We start from the raw sequence: 5775 nt of genomic DNA on the forward strand, positions 1-5775 counted from the left end.
TACTTTTAAACTGGGGTTGGAGATAGCTCTTTTTGAACCTTGTTCTTTTGGAGCCATCATTGTTTAGGTATGGAAAAGACTTTCATAGCCACTATCTCCAGAAACTTTAATGGTCCATTTGTAGTAATATCAGGCTTAAAGACAGAAGTACTGGATATATTGTTCATTTAGTTTTGGGATTTCCCTCACCTGCCACAAATACAGATGAGCTTGTAATAGGGAAAGAAATAGCTACCTGTGGATTGTTGCATTGTTGTTGCTTTCTTGCTAGCTTACATATTGCACTCATCTTTACTTGGACCAGATGGTGAAATCACAGTCTAATCAGTTCTATATTATTTAAATAGATGGTTTCATATATGAAAGCACTGAACTTGCTCTGGTACATATTCTGCACTGCACACTGACCACAATGCACATGGAAGGCTAGCAAAGGCAGGATTTTCAAAGAAGTTGGAAGAGGTTTGACCTAAGGTTCATTTAAGTGCCATATTCAGCCTTCAGGCCATAGGGACAGAGATACCCAGCTTTTTCATGCCTTCCTGAAAAATCCCAGCCATAAGCTTCAATCTCTTACACCACACAGACAGATCATTCAGATTCATGGCACTTCATAAGAAAGTACACAAGCATTACCACTTTGACTTATATTTGCTGGGACTCTTCCAAATCACTTCCATTTTCAGAAGGAATTAAAACAGGTGCTTTGACTCCACAAAGCAGCTTAAGCTAAAATCCTGCTACCACTTACTGCTATCACATGGGGTCATGGTCATTATATATTTAAGTCAAAACAAGAATAAGTTGAGACCAGAGAGTAGCGATGTTTAGCAAATAAACCTCTCTGCCTCTCTGGACTCCACTCTCCCTCTGTGAGCATCCATCTGCTTTAAGAGATCATCATAACCACAAATGACAACTCCAAATACTGTTTAAAAACCAGAAGCTTAAATGAAAATGAGATCTGAGCTACTAACCTTACCTAGGGTCATCTTACCACGTCATGGCTGGGGTTATTTCCAGGCCAGCATGTGAGAGCTTTCACTTCAGCTGCTTGAATAGTACTTTGCCTGTGGATTAATGGATGACTTAGGCTTCTCATTCTTACCAGCCTTTACAATTCAGGAGAACACACAGAGGATTTCTTCTGAAACAGCTGAAGTAAAAATACAAAAGTAAGCTAACCTCCTGACCTGTAGAATAACCTTGAAGAGAAATCCGTTCAACATAGTTGCTCACTGTTTCTGGGAAAAGGAAAAGAAGTATTTTGCAAGATGAAACAATAATTCGTGTACTGTTTAAGAGGGGAAACTACTACAGCAATCTCTTTCTGATGAATTTACATGGGGTAGAGAGTAAATTCAAAAAGAACCAAGCAGTGATAAAGTGTGTCATAAGCCAGGACTGAACAAATTTAAAGCAAAGGACTTTTGCTATTCTTGCTGGCATTTAAACCAAGGAAACAATAAAGTGAGATGGGGAAGTAGCTTTTTACAAGATAAACCTCTTCACCTTTGGTCTTCTGCTTTCAAACCTCTATCAAAGGAATATTTTTTTTCACTCCAGCAGTTCCAAGCAAATACCAAGCTAAAAGGAAAGTGAGAGCTGCTCTGGGTTCCTAGAAATAGCAGAGCTCCCTGCAAAATTTTATTTCCTGAACCTCATGTCTGTTCTGAGAGACAGCATGAAAAAGAAACTCAAAATTCTATTCACTGACATAGTTATGGTGATATGATTCAACATGCAATCGGACACAGAGAACAGGAAATAAGAATACAGCAACATGAGAAGAGCCAAACACATCAGACCAAACTTCCATCCAACCCAGTATCTTGCCTCTGCGAGTGGCCAATTGCCAAGGAAGATTTTAAAAATGAAGCAAGTGTCTATTGAGAATGCTTTCTCAGCTGTCAGGCTGTGGAAAGGCAGAACTGTGAGAAAAATTTAAGTAGTGATTTCAAAAGAACCTTTGCGCTTGACAGCACCTCACAAGTCCACCTGCAACAATATCCACTCTCTGGTGGGAGTGCCATGCTCAGACACAGGCAGTGAGTAGCTCATGCAGAAAGCACAATCCCTAATTCGAGACTAGTCTTTCTGACTCAATTTCTAGGCAACTTCCAACAAGTGTAGAAGCATCAGCAACTTCCAGTTCCATGCATCAAGGAGAAGGGAGGAAGAAGGAGAACTCTAGCAGATGGGACTGTAATATGAATGCACATGTTCAGCTTCAGGTATATAAATTACAGTGAAATGAGGCTACTCTGCAAGTTTCAGTTCAAATGTGACAGAGTTTGTTATCACCTTAGCATTCTCCAGAGCTCTGCTATCACACAAGAACTCCAACATCAATATTTTCTCCTTCTTATGCTTGCACAGAAATCCTCCAGAGAGCATGAGATGGCTGATTGTTCTTATCCACATTTAAAAATGGATTAAAACACTAAACAGGGTATTCTTTTAGGATTGGTTTCATTTAGGTTTCATTTATATTCCGGTCCGTTGGCAATCAATTGCATAAGAATATCTCAAAATTCACCTCAAATTAGTATAGTTACACACAGGTATGTACATATATATCTATATATATATATGTGTAAAAATATATGGCAAAATATGTAAAAACTGAGACTCTCTTCACTGCTTCTTGTTTATTTTCTGTCTGTTTAGTAAAGTCCTTCAGTGTTTATGACATAACACACAATGCACACACATACATACACACACATACATACAAGAAGAGAGGAACAGTTAAAATAAAATTTAAAAGCTAAGCACTGAATTTCAAGGGTGAAAAAGTTAAGCCTTCTTTGGCTGCAAGAGCAATGGACAATACTCACACCAGCTAGACATTCAGCTCAGAGTAGTTACCTTGTGGTAGCTCCTCCACCTGTCCTGTTTTCTGTAAAGGTTATGTTCAACTTCGATCAATCCTGTCACCAGTTTTGAAGTGCACACTACCAACAGATTTTCCAGCACAGCTCAGGCGGAAAACAAATATCTGAGAAAAAACAGGAGCTAGGAACACCGGTCCAGCATCACTATCAAAGCTAGTTATCATAAAGCCAGCTCTGTGCTTGCAATCAAGTAGTACAAACACATCCTGAGGCATCCTTTTCAAATTAGAGAGGTGCTATATGCAGATTTATGCGAGTTGGATTTTTCCCCCTCTCCTTCTGGGATTTTGAAGTACAGCACTTTCACTTTTGTGTGACAACTAAACGGAAAAATACTTTAAAAATATGGAGTTATTTATTCAGTTTATTTGTTTTGCACACTTTTACCCAGACTGGAATGCTTGGTGTTATTTGCCCATGGTTACGGAAAATCCTGTACAGCATTGTATGTCTCAGCAACATACAACACTTAATTTTAAAAACAATTAAAACGTCAAGGCATCTGAAGACTAAGAAAATTCAGGTTAACTTAAATCCAGTAGAATTTCTTACAGGACATCATACTATCAAGATCAGCATAATTCAGGATATCACTCTCTCCTCTTTCCACCTTTATTTCACAAGTGGTACTAAGACAGCAGGAAGTTTTCACAAAGGCCAGGATACTTACTCTTCAAGGGAATAGCAGGTAACAAAAACCAAATACATCCCGGTTATGAACTAATACATAAAAGTTGTGTGGATCCTTACCCCTCACTCCCATAAACATTTCCCCATGAAAACCCACTCAGATGTTGAATATTTCGCAAATGAAATCATGGTACATTTTGCAATTTCTGAACTTTCGCAATTTCTAAATTTTCACCTGTTGCCGAAGGCTTATACATTAAGCTTATAACTTACTAAGCTTTATATGCATTTCTTCCTGGCAGTTTCATTTATATTCAGTTTAAGTCAGAGAGCTACTACAATAACCAGAAACAAGAGACCTCATTTATAAATTAAGCTCTACTCTCAGTAGTTGTCTTCTAATGTTCTTATTTCTCCTCTTTGCTGAGGGAGCCTAAGAAAAATAGGAGAGAAGAATGGGAAGAAGTACAGTTGCCCAAGCACTGGAACTAATCAAGCCTGACTTCCTGCAGGTTCCTATCACATGCTTGTTTGTGAGCACTGACTGCAGATTTTCCTTTTATTGAATGTGTAGAAAAGCTCTTTCTCGAATCTCACATTGTGTGTGGTAATCTGTAAGCTCACACAGTGTGTGTCATTTGTAGGAACTTCATTACCTCTGATACCTTTGTATATTAATCAGATTCAGCTGAATTTAGCCCACAAATTCAGGAGTTGTGGAGAAACATGAATAAACATAAGCTTGTAAGGGACACAGACATTCTGCTGTTTTTAATGGACTTTAAGTAATAATGAAGCAAGGAGGATTAAACCATATTACTTACCTTTAGGTTTCCAACTTCAATATGAAATCTTTGGTTTACCAGTGTCTTGTTTCTTCAGCTTCTCCTCAGTTTCCCATTCAGTGGAGCAGGTTTTGACTTTGGGACAAGTTACAGAAGGAGGTCCAAAACTCAAAGGTAGCATTCAGCCTCAAATTGGTACTTTCATAATCTAAGAAAATTCAAGACAAATTTACACTATCACTAATTGCTACCGTCCGTTTGTTTCACTCACTGCCACCATAATTCACCTAGCTTTCCCTTGTCAGATCCTAAGCAATAGTACAATGTATTTTAATAAAATATACAAATAATTAGAATTTCTAAACTTGCATTCCCATTAGAAGAGATCTGCATCTTAAAGAAAAATCCATATTTAAAATCTACAAGGATGGTAAGGGCTTAGCCAATCACTATTCAATACAAAATGCCTTTTGAAAATTCTAATCAAATGATTCTTCTAGAGTGCCACGTAGCTTGAAACATGCAAGATGATCCTTTTTCTATTCTATTAAGTTGCTATTTGCTGCTTTGCAGCTTTGTTGAAAAAGAAACTTGATATTGCAGTCCTTCCATAGGTTTCACTCTACACTCAACTAGAACCTTGAATTCAGCACAGAAGAGGGAATTCAATACACTGAGCAAAGTAAAAGTGCCAGCTTACAGCTCACTGATCACATATTCAAAACAGAACAAATGCTGCTGCAGTGAACTTCCAAATACTTAAGGTCTCTCAACAGTTTTCATAATTTAGGGGAACAGTTTTTATCTTTGCTGTGTTTCCATTAATTCAAATCGAAATAAAACTAACTCATAAACAAGGTGGGTGGGGGCAAGCTTACAAAACAGTACAAATTACAGACGACACTCAGCCACTGGCACAAAATGTAACAAAAATTAGAAACCATGTTTCGGTGTTCCCCCAGCTGTTTTAGCTAGACATGGAAAATGCTTCATAATTCTACCAGTGGTAAGGTATCGGCTGATCCTTTTTGCTTATTACTTACACAAACCATTGATTAAGATACATCAGAGAGCCCTTTGGTCTTATTCTTCCAGTGAAACAGTGAGAGAGCAAACTTTGCTGAACTAGACTGTCCAGCTCCAGCTGCTGGACCAGGTCCAAGATTAGCCAAGCAAGGGAACTGCAAAAGAAAGACAAAAGGTAAAGGAAGAAAGGAGCAAGGAGATAAGGGGTTACAGATAGCCAGGTATGTGAAAGAAGCAGCAAAAGAAAGATAAATGTTTCAATTTATCTAGTAGGAATCAAGGTCTGACACTTGCTTAGTCAGAAAAAACAAGAGGAGTCATGACTTGTGACTGCCAGAGCACTGAAAATTGATGCATCCTTTTTTCATTCTGCATCAGAGCAGAGGTTTTAAATTGAAATAAGAAGAGAGCAGTTGCTGTAAAACTTCCTTGATGTA

The 5775-nt window shown here is 38.1% G+C and overlaps 1 long non-coding RNA gene across 1 annotated transcript; it reads right to left on the reverse strand.

The window, feature by feature from the left end:
• Positions 1–2931: 2931 nt before the first annotated feature.
• LOC139827926 (uncharacterized) lies at positions 2932–5481 on the reverse strand. The gene is made up of 3 exons (XR_011739065.1): positions 5356–5481; positions 4352–4520; positions 2932–3001 (listed from the first exon to the last, which is right to left on the reverse strand). It is a non-coding gene; the product is annotated as an uncharacterized lncRNA (long non-coding RNA).
• Between the last annotated feature and the right edge of the window lie 294 nt (positions 5482–5775).

The sequence above is a fragment of the Patagioenas fasciata genome, chromosome 4, assembly GCF_037038585.1.
Source record: "Patagioenas fasciata isolate bPatFas1 chromosome 4, bPatFas1.hap1, whole genome shotgun sequence".
Taxonomy (NCBI): Eukaryota; Metazoa; Chordata; class Aves; order Columbiformes; family Columbidae; genus Patagioenas; species Patagioenas fasciata.